Raw genomic sequence first — 22,039 nt, forward strand, 5'->3', positions numbered from 1 at the left:
GAGTTGTATAATTTCACACGACTGTGGCAACTTTTGTAATCTTTCTCTAGACTGTACCGACCTATCGCCGGCCAACTCAACTTCAGAATTTACGTTTTCAGTACCCATCGTTTCTTCTGTTTCATCATTGCTTATCAAAATGATTAATAATTGTGTATCCGTGCATTTTCCTGTAATCTCATGTGAACTATTCATACTTGCTAATGGCTGAAGCTAGTTTATTTCAGCAAACTTTCGTATTATTTTCTGTTGTACAGAACATGACGAAACACTATTTCGTAGAATAACAAAACTACTACAATTATCAAAAAAAAAGAAAAACTAAAACTTTACTATCGTGCAAGCAAGTACTAAACAATGAATGAAATCCACACAGAACCTGTACTGTTATGCCAACTGTTAATGTAATAAAGTAATCGGTAATCGTCACACGGCACAAAATTGCACGAACTAAACACTAAAATTTTAATGAATAACGTGGAAATGAAATACAATTTTATTAAAATTAGCGCAGTGGTATTTTTTGATGTCGAGAAATGAAACACTACCTGACTGCGTTTTCTAATGTAATTTAATAAAAATTTTAATTTATTATATCTGCTTTTATAGCTTTTAATAAAGTGACGTCAAAACAAAAGAGAAATAACTCTAACTATACTATGAACAGTGTAATGGAATTTAATTTACCCCGACGCGGATCAGCAATCAGCAAACTAGCTCAGTGCTGGGTGGTTACGGGACCATAAGTAACTAATAGTCTCTCTCCTGAATCCTCGTTAGACATTCTCCAATAGATATGTATTAAAAGTATAGTTAAAACTCACGTGTTTATAGCACAAGATAATATTTCGTGTGAAAGTTCAGTTTGAAGTAATAAAACCCGTAACTCCAGATCGTGGTGTCGTCTCGAATACCGATATAAGATAACAAGCATAATCTTTTGCAGATGACATCCTATATTAGAACCAGCATCCTGTGAGCAGGCCCTTATGTCTGGGATGTTATCTCGCAACCTTAAGAAACTCTGAAAATGAAACGTATTAAATTATTCGTAGCGGCCACATAGCACGTAGAATCTGAAAGAAAGTTTAGTGTCCTAACCGGCGGCACGTCTCGAAGATGAACTGAGAAAAAAATACGAATAATTTTCTAGTATGGTGCTTAACAATGGTCAATATTCTGTTAAGGCCACGTCTACTCAGGACAATTAAGGTTGAAGAATATACATTACTGAGTACCGTACACAAATTTTAAGTTATGAGCAACTATTTTTTTCTTCGTCTTCAACTTACATAGACAATTACAGTACAATGAACTTCAGATAATCGTTCTCTTCTAGTCCAATAACAGAAGAAGACGACAAAAGAATAGAGAGATCAGACACAGAATTTCGAACGTCCATTGAACTGTTATATAATGCATTTGTTTACACGCTGGCATGCTTTGCCAGCTATTCATACAATGATTATCGATACATGGCATTACACACTTCAAGTTCATGACCACATCAGCAGATTCAGTACGATTCTCCCTGGGATGGGTGGGACAAAATTATTTACGCGTACCAATCAGACCACCGTACTGTTCGATTATACGTTTACTAAATAACTTTTCCAAATATCGTTTGCGCACAATAGTGATTAACATATGTGCTTTGCCTAAGTCTAAGGGAGAGTAACTACAATACTTCCCTACTCGTGTGGCAGATATTTCAGTCCGGAAAGGTATTAACGAATCTCACCGGAAAATTATTTGAGTTAACTCCCCTATTTAGGTTCGCGGGCATGGAAAAAGCGGGAGTTATAAACCAGCCGAGAGTCTTCGTACTGTTTGGCAACATTCATTCAGTGTCTCCAAAAATCCCAGTTTATACTTTGCATCCAATTATGGACATGTTGTTCGAATGTTCCCCAACTGAACCACATCAAGGAACACAATACGAGAAAACGCAGTGAAGTTATGATCACATAAATAGAAATAAGAAACAGTTCTCTTGTAGGTGATAAGTTGAGCATTGTTCACATACAGTGGAACACATACTTCGATAGATACTACCGAAGCTTGTCATCACGACACACGTGCACTTATCAGACGTAATACACGTCGCCGATCGCCGATTTTCAGCCGTTGCGACGCCGGCCTGACGAAGACGGTGGCGCGACGTTACAACAAGCGACGGACCTGCCAGGCGCCCCTCTCACGCGCGGACAGGTGATTCATGGGTGGCGGTCGTTGGCTCTCCGACCAGCTGATTTGCCTCTGCTCTCGCGCCGTCTCAGCATGGTGTCCGTTGCAGGCGCGTGATCTTGAAATAACCCACGCTAGCATTAGTTTTAACTATTTGATAACAGATGTTACTGGCTAATGGGAAAAGAGAATTATTAGTAGCCAATTCATCCGATATTCGAACGTGAACGTTCGTTTTAATGTTTTTTTATGTATTTAATTTTCCGAGCAATATTTAGTCCAGTTTTCGGAACACGATACATTTTCTGTTTAATTCCTTTGAGAATTACACCTTCTATTGGATCATGACCACCAAGTACCGCACTCTTAGAGTTTCCTGTAAACTCATGTAGTCAGTTACATAAATTCCAACTCTGTACCGTTGTTCACAGTACGTGCGTACACAGTTATATACTATTCACTGAGTGTATCTACCTGTCACTATGGTTGGTGTCCAGAGGTAGATTTACTTTTGTCCACACTCGGTATATTTTCACAGTCGGCTGCTCCCGGCGGAGGTTCGAGTCCTCCCTCGGGCATGGGTGTGTGTGTTTGTCCATAGGATAATTTAGGTTACGTAGTGTGTAAGCTTAGGGACTAATGACCTTAGCAGTTAAGTCCCATACGATTTCACACACATTTGAACTTTGTTTGTATTCACAGTGTAACACATTTTAGCTTCACACGATATTAATATTCATATTATCATGTGAAGTCATCTTTGCTGAATAGCCGTAATCTTAATACACTACATATCAATTTCTTTTTTTACATGATTAAAACAAATTACTATGCCAACCTTCATACTCAGATTTCTGAGTCCTTTCCTGTTTAAACTTTTAACTGATAAAAGTGCACATTGCTAGACTGTTTTTCACTTTCGTAGAACACGCTGATGCTTTTTCGAATTAAATTGTTTTACATATTGGGCGTATCGAAGCACAATTCACCATGTTGCTACATATATTGGCTTTGTCGTTCACATTGTATCCTTCAGTTTTACAAGTCATGAGATTAGCATTTAATCCACGTTAGGTTTTGATGTTATTTTCATAAATTTTATGTCACAGACCTACCTCAAACTTTCGTGCCGAAAGTAGACCTTTGGCCCCCTGAACTACAGATCCTCAGGCAATTACATGTGTGTTATTCACCACTTATCACAGATCCACACTTTTAATTATTTAAGATTTTAAGTGACGAACCGTTTGCCCGAGAACCAGGTCTCAGTTGCATGTGTGCCATCCACGCTTACGCTCGCGTCATTTATTGTATATCGCGGCTCTAAACTTTGTGCCATGAAGTTACTTTCTCTACACGACAACATATATTCCTTTAATTCCCCTGGACGCATGTAATAACATGGCTGAAGGTCACTACTGGAGCAAAAATAACTGTTACTTAGATCCTAACAGTGTTCTTAAGTAATTAGAACATGCCTCTTTACATTCACACTCCGAGAAATCAATCAACAGCCACGATTACACATTGATACATCGTATGCACTCCTATAAGCACTTGGTCATATTCGTAAATCACATCATTCTCCTACTTACGAAAACTAGTTAATCACAAAAAATGCAAAAGAAATTCTTATCCTACTATATTCACATAAAACGAAAATTCGCTCTTTCAATGCAGTTATTTCTTGCTGCTTGTACTTTGTTTCCGTGTCAGGGTCACCCCTAAGACAGGAGGTCTTATTAATGCAATTCCCTATTATAAAATTACAAACTATCAATGATATTTGACACTTGAATACAAAACTTAATTACTCAGTAAAGTGTCTTGCATCACTAAAGTGTTTTACATTACATTTAAAATACAAACATTACTTTTCTTAACAGTTTAGCCTTCCCTGTATGAACATTTTAAAATCATGATGTGGGTATAGCCCGCGTATTTTGCCTGATTCTGGATACTCCAGTAAAGCATTTTCTTTATTTCCTTCGACGCAGCCTCGCGTTTACTCCAAGCCACGGAATGGGAAGCATGATAGAACGTCTGGTGCGGATATACCTGCATATCATACACATGTCCTTGAATTATTCTGGGTTTTTCCGAAAAGGTGCCAGCATAGTTACTCAATAAGCTCCTGCTGCTGTTCACTAGTTAAATATTCTGGCTTCCTGACTTTTAATTGAATCTCTTGTTGTATATTAACGATTTCTTCATCATACTGTTCTTTTATTTCAGGATACGCACTCAATAGTACATTATTCTTTATATTAAGTACAAAGGGTTCCACTTCTACATGTTCGAACCACTGACAGTACCTATAATGCTTTGCAATTGCTTAGATCAATGGTAAATGCAAATCCTTGGTAGACGTTCGTAGAAAGCACAAGCTCTGAGGGATGTCGATCATAAGGCTTGTTTCCCTCAGGATGATCTGTCCCAGGATGCAAGTTGCAGTTAAATTCTAAACAATGAGGAACGACCATATTACTGCATCATTTCCTATTTATAATCCTGTCTGCACCTGAGCTTTGGCATTTTGCGACTTTCTCTTTATTGCCCCCGTAATTTTACAATTTTGAATTGGCAACGTAGGCAGTCTTTTATTTTCGATAATGACATTAAAGAAATTCTCAGACGTCACCGACACAGCCGCTCCTGTGTTAATTAAAACCATTGTAAATTCTAGTTTGCCTTCGCTTCCATTCCTAGTGGCCGAGTGCCGAAGGCTTACTTCGACCCCCTGTAGTTAGGTGGCTGTTTATCGTCTGTAACGTCTACTTTTTGCACATTGTGCTGTCTATTATTATTATGTGCAGTACCTGGGTTATTAACCTATGTTGACGTCGAAGTATTTACCGGCATGGGAATGGCTTCGACAGTATTGATCGGGACTTCCTGTTCCTGTCTGTTTGACGATGCCAACCAGTTAGTAGCCATATTGCCGCCACTGTCCACCCCCTTGTTTCATACTTTTTGGCTGAAAATTACTTCCGTCTTTCTCCTCCTTTCTCCTTTTCCGATCCATCATATCGCTTCTGTTCTTATTGGGAGAGCAGTTACCGCTTGACATACCATGAACTCTATTTCCATTCCCTCCTTTTTGTCTGTTCGATCTCTCATAGCTGTTACCACCACATCTATATGCCCAGTTATTATTCCGGTGTTGGTTTCCATAGCCGTTATTCCTATGTTTGTGGTTATTACTTGACCCTTCACGATTATTATTTTGTTGCCGTGCATCCTCTTGTATCAAATGCAAAGAATCCACGACCGACATGAACGTCTCTAAATTATTGTCAGGTACATGTACCAATTCTCTCCGTATTGAGATAGGCAACTAGGATTTAATTATCCTAAGAACGTCGCGTGTGCGATCGGCTCTGACCAGTACGTCGTCTTGTTAGTGTACTTCTCAATATATTTTCTGAGCGTTCCTAGCTTGAAATAGTAAATATCAGGTTTATATATCTGTGTCCATGGTCTTTCTTGTATACTAACTGACCTAAACCTGGCAGAAAAATGTTCCTCTAACTCGCTAAACGAATGACAGTTCTCTACCACCTCTCATGCCCATAATGCGTCATCTCCGGTAATATGTGTAATAACAAACGGTACTTTTGCCTTTCCTGTCACGATGCTGGTAATACATTCTTAAAACTCCTTATCAATATTACCGGATGAATAGATTTCTTTTCTTCGGGAAACATCTAAAGTTGTCTGTGTTTCAACAATGACTCTTAATATTTCAGCGTAGCAAGAGTGGGTACATCATTGCGCGCCTCTGTCGGATTATTTCTACATGCATTCACTGCGTATGGACTAACAGTCACATTATTTGTTGGTGAATTTCCATACGTGTCCATATTTCACACAATATTTCCACTCTGGAGTACATTAAATGAACTACTGCAGCTTCGACTATGGGCGGCACAGTTCATGATTCTATTATCACAGTCACCCAATGGATTTCCGACAATCTCGGGTCTTATAAAGGTTCGTGGTTTGTGCTTGTACCTTCATCACTCTTATATCCAACATGGTCAAGCATTACTAACTTCATTTCAGCTTCTACCTTTCGTTCTATGTGTAAAGAAATCTCCTCATGCCCTTGGTTAGTTGTTTGGCATCGAGAGATTCCTGTGCCTCTTTGACCTCGGATACTTCTCCGGCCAAATTATTTACTTTATCTGGTAAATCTTTCAAACTTTTCTTAACATCAAACACATCTGTCTCCACATTTTCTATATCGTTACTAACGTGTTCTAAAATACGCAGTTACCTGTCATCTAGAGCACGATTGAGCATCTATACTAACCCTTGTTCGAGTTTGGCTAACATCTCCTCCACTTTAGCAATTATGCTAGTCTCAACCTTTTCAAAAAATTAATTTTCCCGTTGGATATCATCCTTGCGCTCTCTTTTCCTATGCTGTTCCTTTATTTCCAATTTCTGGAACAGCAATGCAAGCTTGTCTCTTAGATTTGCTAGCTCTGTCTGTATTCGTTCACTTTCGGCTGCTTTCTCGGAGCTGATTTCACCTGCGGGTCCGACAGTCTCTTGTCCGCCCAGCGATTGTAAACTCTGTTGATGAATATCAGTCTGCGATTCTACCCTGTCAGGTAGTATAGTAGTTCGTTCCGTTTCACTGACTACAGTCCCTCGTGCCAACGATCCAGGAATATTCTCCAACAGGTCGTCGGTTTCATAACTTTCGAGTTCCGAACGGTTATGTCTTGTACTCGGTCTTACGATGGTGTTAGCTGATGTAAATAGCGTCACATGCAAAAATCAGACACAAAATACACAACACGTTCTCTACATTAAAGTTACAATCGAAATGCTAGAAGGCAACTACTTGTAAAGTTCGTTATTAATTCCTAGAGCTCAGGTTCTACTGACTAGCTTCAATTAGAAACCGGGTCGTGTGCATTCGATTCCTTACCGCACCGTCTATCTTGGATGTAAGGAACAGCATGGGTCTGCAATCACTCATCCAAATTCTGAGTTTATTTATCGTCGTTCCCGTGCGTATAATACAAGTAATGGTAACGTTTTATTCATTAACTAATATTCACTATATGCTTTTATACATAAATTTAATCAGTGACAACAGTGAGATTAGGTCTCAGGATTCTAGTTTCGAATTCGGCCCCACGAATCAGTGTTCAGTAAAGTCAGCTTTTGGTGTATGTTAAGTGAGCTGTTTAAATGAAAAACACAAAATCTGTAGTGATAAGGATTATCTTTCCAAATTCAGTTACACACACTGGAGAACTTTTACTACCGGGACCAGTATAATGTAACTTAATAAAATTCAAAATTTATTATGTCAGCTTTGATAGCTTTTAATACAGTGGAGTCAAAAACAAAAGAGAAATAGCTCTAATATTGCTATGAACAGTGTAATGGAATTTAATTTAGCCCGACGCGGATGAGCAATCAGTAAACTAGCTGTAGTCAGGGTTGTTACGCGAACATAAGTAACTAATTGTCTCCTGAATCCTCACTGATAAATCCACATCTTTTGCAGATGACGTCTTATATTAGAACTAAAATCCTGTGACCAGGCCTTTCTGCCAGGGATATTATCTCGCAACCTTGAGAAAATCTGAAAGTGAAATATATTGAATTATTCGTAGCGGCCACATAGCTCTTAGAATCTGAAAGGAAGTTTAGTGTCCTAAACAGGCGGCGCGTCTCGAAGATGGGCTGAAAGATAATTAGGAATTATTTTCTAGTATGGCGCTTAACAGTCGTCAATATTCCGTTAAGGCCACGTCTACTCAGGACAAGTAAGGTTGAAGAATATACGTTATTGAATACCGTACACAAATTTTAAGTTATGAACAATTACATTTTTCTTCGTTTTCTACTTACATAGACTTTTACAGCAAGATAAACTTCAGACAATCGTTCTTTTCTCTTCAAGTCCAATAACAGAAGAAAACGACAAAAGAATAGAGTTCAGACACAGAATCTCGAATGTCTATGGAATTTGGAATTGCTATGTAATGCATTTGGCAACGGCCTTGCCGCAGTGGATACACCGGTTCCCGTCAGATCACCGAAGTTAAGCGCTGTCGGGCTTGGCAGGCACTTGGATGGGTGACCGTCCCTGCCGCCATGTGCTGTTGCCATTCTTCGGGGTGCACTCAGCCTCGTGATGCCAACTGAGGAACTACTCGACCGAATAGTAGCGTCTCCGGTCAAAGAAAACCATCATAACGACCGGGAGAGCGGTGTGCTGACCACACGCCCCTCCTATCTGCATCTTGCACTGAGGATGACACGGCGGTCTGATGGTCCCGATGGGAAACTTGTGGTCTGAAGACGGAGTGCTTTATGTAATGGATTTGTTTACTCGCTGGCATGTTTCGCCAGCTATTCACACAATAGTTACCAATGCATGGCATTTTCACACTTCAAGTATATGCCACCTCAGGAGATACAGTACAGTATTCCAAAAAAAAAAAAAAAAAAAAAAAAAAAAAAAAAAAAAAAACAAATAAAAAAACGAACTATCCTGGCAGAAAGGGTCAACATATCTAACCTCTCCATTACACCTGTTTCTTTATGAAATTGAGCCCAACTTTACCTTTCACTGTATAAAAATCTACGTATTACCAAAGGTTTGTACCCACAAACTGTTATATAATTGAAACTCGTGTAAGAACTTTTGTCCGAACAGGACTTAATTTGAATTGAACTGTAACTGGTCTGAATACAATTTGTCTGAATGTTAAATACGCGACTGAATTCCTACGATTATCTGGCCCAAATCAAAGTTTCCACTTACCTCGCCTATTGAAAACGTTGTTGCAGATTTCTTGAAAGTACAACAGCAAACACAAAGCAGGCAGATTTCTAAATAAATGTTCAAACTGTTGCACACCACATGGTACAATGTGGTAATGCGTAGTGAGAAACTTTTCTTAAACTTGGGATGGGGGGAGTAACTATTTCTAAGAAATGATATTCCAAAACAACGATTTTAGAAGGAAATACGTATTCAGAAAGACACCGTAAAATTTTACTCGGTCTTCACACATAATATTTGTCAGAACAATACTATCGTTAACAAGTGACCAATAATGTAAAGAGGATACAGTATTAACAGAGAATTTGTATAAAAGCCGAACACTTTAATCAGCTAATATGATAATGCGTGACTCAGAGAAGTGAAGTGGTCTACCTCTGAGCTCTGATGCAGAGATCAAGGTTAACTAGCTAACAATAACTCTGGGAAATGTTAGCTGCTCAGTGATGCTGTCTTGGCACAAACTTCTTCTTTTCAGAAATAATAACATTAATCAAAAATATAAATATTGATCCTTGCTGTCCTGCACATTAAATCTTTCTTTATCTAAAAGACACCATCACAAGTCAACACAACACTGCTAAGTACATCCATCACCTACCACACTTCAACTGAAAATGCCCCAGAATGCGCGGAGGAAAAGATAGTGCAACAGCATGACCAACGATTGTTTAACAGTAAAGTAACTAACTCTCTTTCCCTCTGACATGCATATCGACAACTTACGAAAATCTAAATGACATGCCCACCTTACACGTTCTACACTTCGGAGAGATCCGGCGATCTTGCTGGCCAAGATAAGGTTTATCAGACACGAAGACTTGCAGCAGAGGCTCTCGCCTTGTGCGAAAGGGTATCTTGCTGAAATACGAACACGGAGGGCTTGCCACGAATGACATCAAAACGCTGGAAGGATGCTGGGGATGACAACCAATGGCGTCCTGCTATAAAAAGATATGACACCCCACCGCTTGTGGTTGTCGGACCGTATGGCGGGCGACTGTTAGTTTGGTAGTTCACTGCCGTCCGAGGTGTCTCCAGACACATCTTTGCTGCTCGTCGAGGCTCATTTCGAAGTGGGATTCATCACTGGTGACAATTCCACTGCAGACAATGAGATTCCATGTCGAAGACATATCTGCAGACAGCTGTGCGATACTAGTTTAGGTATCGCCCCCCATACATCACCACAAGCAAGTTCGGTTTTCTTCTGTGGCGCCCTTACAGCACAGCTGTGCAAAAATGGTAAAATTGTAAATTTGTGGTAAAATCTTATGGGACCAAACTGCTTTGGTCATCGGTCCCTAAGCTTACACCTTACTTAACCTAATTTAAAATAACTTCAGCAATGGACAACACACACACCCATGCCCCAGGGAGGACTCGATCCTCCGACGGGGGCAGCCGCAGCGTTGCGTTGAAGATTTTCTACAGCCCGTATTGTAGCCCTTCGCGGCAAGCCATCCTGGACTTACGTTTCAATAAGATAATGCCCGTCCGCACATGGCCAGAGTTTCTACTACTTCTCTTCGCCCTTGTGAAACCCTACCCTGGCCAGCAAGGTTGCCGGATCTCTCCTCAGCAGACAACGTTATTAGAAATATGAACAGGGCCCTCCAATCATACAGGGTTTTGACGATCTAACGAGTCTGCTGGACAGAATTTGGCACTAAATCCCTCAGAAGAAATTCCAAAAACTCTATCAACTAATTCCAAACCGAATGACGGCTTGCATTGGAACCAGAGGTGGACCAACGCGTTACTGATATGCGCAGTTTGTGAAGCTCTTTTTAATGAATAAATCATCCAATTTTTCTTAAATTATAATCATTTAATTGCTGTATATGTACATTACGTCTACCGCCTTCCCTCTAATTCGTATAATTCCATCGTTACACATCGTCTTTTTAGCCTTAGAGTGTACAAAATTTGTGGCGATTTGTACGTATGAAGTGCATGAAGTTTGATAAAAGAAACCTAAAATTCTCTGTTTTGGCAGTGACTGTGGTTCTCTCCAATCCAAGTACCGAGTCGATCTGAGAATGGTTGACAGATACGAGTTGCGCATTTCATGCTGCTACAAATAGTTCCCCGAAATCATCAACAATAAGGGCCGGAGAATAGTGGTATTCCAATGTGTCCTCAATCTGTTACCAAATCTTATGAACGTTTGAAAGATTGGGAGAGCGTGCTTGTCAAGCAAGCAACATGTGCTGGTGACGAGAAATGTGACAGAGTCCTCTGTGGGAAGGAATAGCCATCGCCCCTACGATATCACAAATGTAACGGCTGATGTTCAGATAATAGGCAAAAAGAACTGAAGCTGAGTTGGTTGTTTTTTGGTTGTTTTTTGTGGCATGCTGTAACTTCGGGTTCTGGGCCCATAAATGACTAATACAATCTACGTCTACATACGTAAATACTCCGCAAGCAACTTTACGGTGCATTGCGGCGGCTACCTTGTACTTTCACCAGAAATATCCTTTCCAGTTTAGTTCGCAAATAGAGCGAGAAGTGAACGACCGTCTAAAAGTCTCGGTACGAGCTCTAATTTCTCGCATCTTATATTCATGGTCCTTAAGCGAAACGTACACTGGCGACAGTAGAATCGTTCTGCAGTCAACCTCAAATACGAGTACTCTAAATTTCGTGCAGTAGTGCCTTGCTGGAAGAACTGCATCTTCTCTGCAGGGATTCCCATTTAAGTTCACGAAGCGACTTCTTAATACTTGCTTCCTGATGGAACTTACAAGTAAAAAGTGTAGTTGTGCGCCTCTGAATTGCTTCGACGATTTCTTGTAACCTAACCTGGTGGTGATCAGAAACACTCGAACAGTACTCAAAAACGGGTTGCATTAGAGTTCCATACATCATCTCATATATGTATAAGCTAAATTTTGCCAAAATTCTCTCAATAAGAAGAAGTCGATCATTGCCTTTCTTATTACCAAACTGACATCCGTCACATCGTTTATGTTCTTAGAGAATAAAAGCGGTCCTATCACACATCCCTTGATCACTCCTAATGGTACCCTAGTCCCCAATGAACTTTCGCCGTGTAGGACCAAGTAGTGTGTTCTATTGCTGAAAGTGTCCTCGGGCCACTCACAGATCTGGGACCTTAGTCAACATTCTGCAGTGGGGCATAGTGACAAATGCTTTCCTGAAATGTATAAATATGAAATCTCCCCGTTGCCTTCTGTTCATGGTCTGTAGAATATCATGTGAGAAAATAGCAAGCTGAGTTTGATACCATCGATACTGTCTAAACCTTGCTGATTTGTTTACAGAAGCTTTTCTGGCTGAGAGGTATATTTATATTCGAATTCAGAATGTGTTCTGTAGCTATGCCGTTCAAACCTTTCACCATTCCCATATACATGAGTCATTTACGCTTTTTTTCTGCATTCGCTTGGGACTTTCCGCTGGGCGAGAAATTCCTCATGTATGCGGGCTAAATAAAGGACCAGTGCCGCTGCGTACTCTCCGTAAAACCGATTTGGGATTCCATCGGGACCTGGTAACTTACTTCTTTCCAGCTCTTTCAGTTACTTCTCTGTGCCAGTTTGAATTTCCTCCATGCGGGAGCCCATACGGCACTCAGCCGCGGAACTGTTGTGTCGATCATAGCTGGATACATGCGTTGGCACAACTAGGAGGCCACAAATCAGTATAAACAACAATGAACCCTGGCAGGGGAGTGAAGAGTCCGGCTGTTCCTGTGGGGGAGACAGGGCCACGCGTGACAAAAAATCAATATGAGATAGCACGCAGCCGCTACACGTTGCAGCCTTCACCGCCGCACCATGTGCTAGTGTCAAATCCACATCTTGGGACTGCATCTGCCATGCCCCATTCGCACCACATGCTGTGAGGGGATCATGACAGCACACAGAAAAGCTGCCAGTATAACCAAATGAGTGCTAAGAAGATGTTTTGACGTCAGATAAAGTCTGTCCAAGCTACCAAAGGCTTTCTCCTCCACCTCGACACACCGCCACAATCCAGTCTGGTATAAAAGTGGTCCTGCGTCCTCATACTGCTTGAGTTCGTGTCAACATGGAATCTTGAGCTGCGACACCACTTTAGTTGGTGACAGCAGTAGGATCGACAACGCCTGCGATCACCATACATTAGTGACAGAGATGACTTCACTACCGCAAATGTTAATTTCGTCAACTTCTCCTGGGCTGATTGCAGTCTTGATTTGTTCTCATTTGACCGCGAATTAAAAGGCAAGTCGGCAGATTGCTTTTTTCTTTTTTGTCATAGCTTAAACTATGCTCGTAATTTCGGTATGTGACAGTGTTCAATGAGTGTGTAAATAATAATATTAGTCTGGCAATATGTACACTCCTGGAAATGGAAAAAAGAACACATTGACACCGGTGTGTCAGACCCACCATACTTGCTCCGGACACTGCGAGAGGGCTGTACAAGCAATGATCACACGCACAGCACAGCGGAAACACCAGGAAACGCGGTGTTGGCCGTCGAATGGCGCTAGCTGCGCAGCATTTGTGCACCGCCGCCGTCAGTGTCAGCCAGTTTGCCGTGGCATACGGAGCTCCATCGCAGTCTTTAACACTGGTAGCATGCCGCGACAGCGTGGACGTGAACCGTATGTGCAGTTGACGGACTTTGAGCGAGGGTGTATAGTGGGCATGCGGGAGGCCGGGTGGACGTACCGACGAATTGCTCAACACGTGGGGCGTGAGGTCTCCACAGTACATCGATGTTGACGCCAGTGGTCGGCGGAAGGTGCACGTGCCCGTCGACCTGGGACCGGACCGCAGCGACGCACGGATGCACGCCAAGACCGTAGGATCCGACGCAGTGCCGTAGGGGACCGCACCGCCACTTCCCAGCAAATTAGGGACACTGTTGCTCCTGGGGTATCGGCGAGGACCATTCGCAACCGTCTCCATGAAGCTGGGCTACGGTCCCGCACACCGTTAGGCCGGCTTCCGCTCACGCCCCAACATCGTGCAGCCCGCCTCCAGTGGTGTCGCGACAGGCGTGAATGGAGGGACGAATGGAGACGTGTCGTCTTCAGCGATGAGAGTCGCTTCTGCCTTGGTGCCAATGATGGTCGTATGCGTGTTTGGCGCCGTGCAGGTGAGCGCCACAATCAGGACTGCATACACCGAGGCACACAGGGCCAACACCCGGCATCATGGTGTGGGGAGCGATCTCCTACACTGGCCGTACACCACTGGTGATCGTCGAGGGGACACTGAATAGTGGACGGTACATCCATACCGTCATCGAACCCATCGTTCTACCATTCCCAGACCGGCAAGGGAACTTGCTGTTCCAACAGGACAATGCACGTCCGCCTGTATCCCGTACCACCCAACGTGCTCTAGAAGGTGTAAGTCAACTACCCTGGCCAGCAAGATCTCCGGATCTGTCCCCCATTGAGCATGTTTGGGACTGGATGTAGCGTCGTCTCACGCGGTCTGCACGTCCAGCACGAACGCTGGTCCAATTGAGGCGCCAGGTGGAAATGGCATGGCAAGCCGTTCCACAGGACTACATCCAGCATCTCTACGATCGTCTCCATGGGAGAATAGCAGCCTGCATTGCTGCGAAAGGTGGATATACACTGTACTAGTGCCGACATTGTGCATGCTCTGTTGCCTGTGTCTATGTGCCTGTGGTTCTGTCAGTGTGATCGTGTGATCTATCTGACCCCAGGAATGTGTCAATAAAGTTTCCCTTTCCTGGGACAATGAATTCACGGTGTTCATATTTCAATTTCCAGGAGTGTATATCAAGAGCAAGAGATGTGGGTAATTATCTAGGAATATATAAGGAGTTAACCATCTGTAAGGATTCGGTAAGTGAGGCTGTAATGGAGTATTCATTGCCTGTAGTGTGAGAAGTGGTAATTTATGGGCAGCCACTCAAGCAGAGTACCTACGATACACTAAGGGGTATGTGACAGAGTTGTAGTTAAACGTCCTCCTCATATTTTGAATTTGTTTTGCTGTATGTTTTTGTTGAATACAGTTTTCACGACACCAGACTAGGGGAGCTGGGTAACTATAAGAAATTTGTTAGTTTGCGCTGTCTGGAACGGGCAACGGTTTTGAGCAAGGAATACGTAAGCATGTGAAGCTTTGGTGTATGGAACGAGTAAGTGTCCGTGTCGTTTGTGTTTGTGGTGTTGGTAAGTATTAATCACGTCGTGAGCAGCACCGCTGGGAGTGGACTTTACGAAACCACAAGAGGCTACCAATTGGGCGGTACTGAAAAATTAAAATAGGGGATAGTTAAGTTAACGGTGAACAATATCTGGAAGCAGAATCGTAAGATAGTTTGTTACTTCTTTGCGTCAAGACGCTTCGGAGTTTTCCGTTGCCTGTGGCACCGTCACATCTCCCACACTAACAGACTCGGTGGTCAACTGCTCCTAGATATAATTCGGTTCAGCTGCAATAACAAAGATACCCGTAGACCATCATTATCGATATCGCTAACCTCGCAAGGTTGCGTACTCTCCTTTTGGATATCAATGGTTAATATACTGTCGATAGTTTCGGGATGAGCAGACACTTATTTTTCAAACACATTCGTCCTAGCTAAACAGCATGCAGCTACGTGGGTAAACGTTGACATGCCTTGAGGCTATTACAAACAACAAGAGATTTCTTACCAACAACGAAACTCTCTATCACCCTAATCACACACACATATACACACACACACGCACACACACACACACACAAACACACACAATAAAACACAATGAAACGCTTCTTAAAGTACAAACGCAAATGAGTAAAACCCCAGAGATTGCATTGTTGAGACTCAGGACGACTGAATATCCTCACCTCTTTCTTCTTTCTGATAAAAGGGTACAAATGAGCACAGCGCTACCAACTTAATTTTATTTTAATTACAATACTGGCCTTTAAATTTTCTACACCAAGAAGAAATCCAGATGATAAACAGCAATTCATTGGACAAATATATTATACTGGAACTGACATGTGATTACATTTACACGCAATTTGGGTGCACAGATCCTGAGAAATCAGTAACCAGATCAATCACCTCTGGCCGTAATAACGGCCTTGATACGCCTGGGCATTGAGTCACACAGAGCTTGGATGGCGTAGGTACAGATGCACATGCAGCTTCAACACGATACCACAGTTCATCAAGAGAAATGACTGGCGTATTGTTACGAGCCAGTTGCAAGGCCACCATTGACCACACGTTTTCGATTGGTGAGAGATCTGGAGAATGTGCTGGCCAGGGCAGCAGTCTAACATTTTCTGTATCCAGAAAGGCCCGTACAGGACCTGCAACATGCGGCCGTACATTATCCTGCTGGTCCATTATGTAGGGTTTCGCAGGATTGAATGAAGGTTAGAGCCACGGGTCGTAACACATCTGAAATGTAACGTCCACTGTTCAAAGTGCCGTCAATGCGAACAAGAGGTGATCGAGGCCTGTAACCTATGGCACCCCATACCATCACGCCGGGTGATACGCCGGTACGGCGATGACGAATACACGCTTCCAATTTGTGTTCACCGCGATGTCACCAAACATGGATGCGTCCATCATGATTCTGTAAACAGACCCTGGATTCATCTGAAAAAACTGACGTTTTGCCATTCGTGCACCCAGGGTCGTCGTTGAGTACACCATCGCAGGCGCTCCTGTTTGTGAAGCAGCGTCAAGGGTAACCGCAGCCATGGTCTCCGATCTGATGGGCCCCATCTGTTGACTCAGGGATCGAGACGTGGCTGTACGATCCGTTACAGTCATGCGGATAAGATGCCTGTCATCTCGACTGCTAGCGATACGAGGCCTTTGGGATCCAGCACGGCGTTCAGTATTACCCTCCTGAACCCACCGATTCCATTTTCTGCTAGCAGACATTGAATCTCGACCAACGTGAGCAGCAATGTCGCGATACGATAAACCGTAATCGTGATAGGCTACAATCCGACCTTTATCGAAGTCGGAAACGTGATGGTACGCATTCTCCTCCTTACACGAGGCATCACAACAACGTTTCACCGGGCAACGCCGGTCAACTGCTGTTTGTGTATGAGAAATCGGTTGGAAACTTTCCTCATGTCAGCACATTGTAGGTGTCGCCCCTGGCGCCAACCTTGTGTGAGTATTCTGAAAAGCTAATCATTTGCATATCACAGCATCTTCTTCCTGTCGGTTAAATTTCGCAACTGCAGCACGTCATCATCGTGGTGTGGCAATTTTAAGGCAGTAGTGTACTTTAAGTTTGTTAATATTAAGATGCACTTATATTATTTTCTGGTGGTGAAATATGTAATACCGACAACTACCCGTGAGTAAAGCGCCAGTGTCAGAAATATCCTTGTCCAAGAGTTGAATAATTCTTAATTTGTTTAGCTATTCGCTCACTGCGGATGTAATATAATAACCAGTGTCCAGAAAAATCCAGGACCAGGGTCGAAAAATTCTTCTATGAGATTATGGGTATTATATACCAACAAGATCTGTACGTGGTGATTTATACAGTGAACTGACTCCCATTAAGGTGTTGTGCAACATTATGACAAAGTCGTGCAGCGAAAACTAATAAACAACTGAATTTAAGTATAGGTGGCCAAGTTAAAACGGAAAAAAGTGTGTCATAGCTCGCATAGATTCAATGAGAAAGGCGTTTCATCGAAATACGAAATCAAATGAAATATAACCATAAATCCCTGTTTATTACTGAGATGCATTAACCTGACTCCAAACATTCGACTATAACTTGCGCAAGGATTCAAATCAAAAAGATATGCAGTTATACTCGTAAGTTGGCTTAGGTAGATGGGATTGGAAAGGAAGCGGTACAGCTGGTTAAGTCCACATAAACCAGGGATGATCGCTAAAGAAATGATCCAGGTAAGTACGTGTAAGGACAATTTCATTCATGTATAAGTACATGTTAAGTTCAAATAGCTGTATGTGTGAATTAATTTAGAAAATCAAGACCCAAACTTGAAATGAATGACTTCATGGTCCCCTCATCATGACACAAGCAAATGCGGCTCGCACTTGCCATCACTCTAAAACTCATTTGTAGAGGAACGTTGTAGTAATAGTTGCGAGTTAAAATTTCAGCCCTGGTATCTACCATCAGCTCTAAGACGAAATCCGTTCTCTCTGAAACTATATTGTGAAGGCATCTGTCCCTCTGACGGTCCAAGACGAGGAAGTTCACTTCTCTGGATATTTAAGACCAAGTGTGTATCGTCTCAAGTACCCAAAATCTTGCCAGTTCTGACAGAACTGAACTCCAACTAGCCAGTTACATTAGACCTGAGTTCTAACCAATAAAAATTAATAACCGTAACAGAATACACCCTTTTTCTACGGAACCTGCCGCGATTAATTCGTGATACACATATCTCTCCTAGTGTGGGGCAGAAGACAGTAATGCTCCCCCACTGAGAGAACGGTTTCACCATCAGCGATCAGCCAACGAAAGTGACTGCGCAGTCATTCGCAAGCCTCTTATCGGAATGTGGAAGACCCTCTCTGACAGCCGGCCTGAGTGGCCGTGCGGTTCTAGGCGCTACAGTCTGGAACCGAGCGGCCGCTACGGTCGCAAGTTCGAATCCTGCCTCGGGCATGGATGTGTGTGATGTCCTTAGGTTAGTTAGGTTTAATTAGTTCTAGTTCTAGGCGACTGATGACCTCAGAGGTTAAGTCGCATAGTGATCAGAGCCATTTCAACCTTTTGAACCTCTCTGACAGCACGCATCCGTTCAGTGTGTACGTGGCTTGCGACACTGCCAATCAGCGAGAAATAGTCTTACGACTCGGTTGCCGTTGTGCCCTTGCGATCCTCAGTCCGCCAACTGGTTCAGCTTATGGAAAACGAAACATTAGTCGTATCTCTCACCATTATGGCATCAAATTGGAATATACTTATTAGATTCTCAGTCATTTATGTTTGCTTATTTGAAAACATTGCATGTTTGTTTACCTATCACACCCTTATACATATCAAGCATTCTATTTTTTCCTGTTCTCTATTATGAAATAACCTGAATCAGATCAGACGAATAATCTTATTTTGGATTGTCGCCACAGGTTTCAACTAACGAGCCACGCTTCTAGAAATAGCAACTTATGTTATCGATTTATTTGACAAATGAAGCTATCTGTTTTCATTTTTTGCTCCCATATAGCTGTGCGTTTTTCTTGTCTGATATTGAGCTCTGAACTTCTAAGTGGCAAGCTCCTGTTACTAGGTCTAAATGGAAAATATTGTAATCTTAACCCAGACTGCTTTTGTTTATCAAAACACTTAACCCTCCGAGTTTCCTGTGTAATGATTAATGAGACGGATTGTGCTTTTATTTCTCAAAACACTTAACCCTCCGAGTTTCCTGTGTAATGATTAATGAGACGGATTGTTCGGTGAAAAGCTACTGCACACTTAACAGATGCTTTCCTTATTTATTCCTTATTATTAAGCAGAACCATAATGAGATTCATTTTCTGAGCGTTTCCTCAATCTAAAACCCCTTCTTACGTAAGAATTTTGTCAAACTGATTGGTCATCTATCACCAAACAACGATAAAATGCCCCGTGGACTGATGTCCACAGACTGGAAATTTAATGTTGATCATGGATTATTTCACAAATGCATGTTCATGATCCTGCAAGATTTTACAGCATTTTGTCTAAGGCGAGACCAATTTTATCCATCGTCATTGATGGTTTCACTTTATCGTCGCGGCGTTCGAATTATGCAAAATTTATAAGTATTCATAGCGTTTTCATATCGTGACTACTGAGAACATGTTTTTGGAAACATATCAGTCTTTAGAAAGACGGAGGGATGCTTCAGTTACATCCATATATTCATGTGTTGCTAGTAATTTTAATTACTGTGGTAGTCTAATTTCAATACTATGTTATTAATTGGGTTATGGAGCAGCTAAAAGTACAGTTAAGAGTAAGTATTCTATGTAGATATGTACATGAGAATCGGTGAATCGAACCTATTTTTGTTTTTGATTTCAGCATGAAATGGAGATCTGTTCGCACTTTTTCTCAAGGCTATTGTGTAAACCATGTCAAAAGATCATACACTCACATGTGCTCTAACGTACTGTCCAGCGGCATCGCCTTTACTCCTTCTCAAACAAGACTAATCGTTGGCTACAGTAATACATGGCTGATGAGGAAATGCTCGACCACTGAACCCCATTCTTTTTAACACCATACGCTCATTATTGTCTATCTGTGCTGCTGCTAGTACTTTGGAGCTAAGGGGTAGTTCTGCTGATATGCTATTTTTTGCAGTTATCCCTAGCAATGGTCCACAGTTCCCATCCGCCAGTATTTAAGATCTGCTTCATCCTGGTTTATCTGTGGTCATCCTTCGCATTTGCAATTCACACTGATATCCCCAGCAGTCGATCTGGGCAGCTTTAGAAGAATGGAATATCCGTGACGGATTTGTTATTCGGGTGATATCCAATGACTAGTCCACGAGCAAAGTCCCTAAGCTCTCTGAACTGACCCATTCTGTTGTTCTTTACGACAACACAGTATTCGCTGCCTCCTTCTGTACTACAAGTCTGGGTCTCTTGGAATCCAGTGGAGAGTTCCACATGACACAAGTGAGTCCGGATACCTGATATGAGGTACTGTATGTGCTGTTATATCTTTAATTCTTAAATGGCTTTGGGAGTGGTTTCTCCTGGCAATAATGGCAAGTACCCGGTGGTCAGCTACGCAAGAAGTTAGTCGGCTTGGCATTATAGAATAGCTAGATGTGGTCCTGATTGATATCGCACCATATTTTGTCCAACTGACTCGTTAGATGGTGGAATTCCCCAGATGGTTGGAGGGCTTTGCCCATAATTATCCAAACGTTCTCAATTTGGGAAAGACGCGGCCACCTTGCTGATCAAGTCAGGGTTTAGCAAGCACGAAGACAAGCACTTGAAACTATCGCTAGGTGTGGACGGCATTACCAGGCTGAAATGTGAGCCACAATCGGTTGTCACGCAATGCAACACAACGGGGTGCTGTATGAGTGCCATGGATGACTATCACTGGGGACGTGCTATGAAATGAAATGGCACCTCAGACCACTTCTGGTTGTTGGGCAATGTGGCACGTGAGTCACAGCTGGTATCCCACCACAGTGTGGGGCGTCTCCAGACACGTCTTTGTTGGAATCATGTTGACTCGAGTAGAATGGTCTTCAGTGATGGGCCCTGTTTCGATTCGAACTAAGCCTCGACGACCAGCGAAGACATGTCTGGAGACAACGCAGACAGAAGTGGGATACCGACCTGACTGTCACCCTCTGTACTACCGGACAACGAGGAGTAATGGCCTAGGGAGCCACTTCGTTTCATAGCAGGACCCATTTGGTTGCCATTCCCGGCACCCCTGTAGCGTGGTAGTCCGTCGACAATATTCTACGTCCCGTATTGTTGCCCTTCGTGACAAGCTATCCTGGGTTTACATTTTGGCCAGATAACTCCCTTCCGCACAGGCTGAGACACTGTACTACTTGCCTTCGTGTTTGCTAAGCCCTTCCTTGGCCAGCAAGTTGGACAATCTACCTCCAAATCCAAATCTTTGGATTGTTATAGGTAGGCTCTTCCAACGAGCTCGGGAATTTAACAATCTAGCATGCCAAAAGGGTAGAATGAGGTACAGTATCCCTGAGGAGGATATCCAGAAACTCTGTCAGTCCACTCCAAACCGAATAACTGCTTGAATAAGGGACAGAGGTGCAGCAATGCGTTATTGACTTGCCCAAATTGTGAAACTCTTTCTCTGGAATAACTCCAATTTTTATGTGATTATAATTATTTATTTCTCTGTACATGTACCGAATTCCATCCCATTTGGATAATTCCTTCGTGGTGCGTTTGATGAATTTATGCTCTTGCCCATTCTTCCTGTCTGTCTGTGAAGGCTAATCTCGTGAGCTATTAATGCATTTTGTTATGATTTTCAGTTTTAGATATAATGGTTAACGGGAAGATTTGTGTAAATAATTTATC

The 22,039-nt window shown here is 42.4% G+C and overlaps 1 pseudogene; it reads left to right on the plus strand.

The window, feature by feature from the left end:
• Positions 1-8,206: 8,206 nt before the first annotated feature.
• Positions 8,207-8,324, plus strand: LOC124709168 (annotated as a pseudogene).
• The last annotated feature ends 13,715 nt before the right edge of the window (positions 8,325-22,039 follow it).

This window comes from Schistocerca piceifrons, chromosome 7 (genome assembly GCF_021461385.2).
Source record: "Schistocerca piceifrons isolate TAMUIC-IGC-003096 chromosome 7, iqSchPice1.1, whole genome shotgun sequence".
Classification (NCBI taxonomy): Eukaryota; Metazoa; Arthropoda; class Insecta; order Orthoptera; family Acrididae; genus Schistocerca; species Schistocerca piceifrons.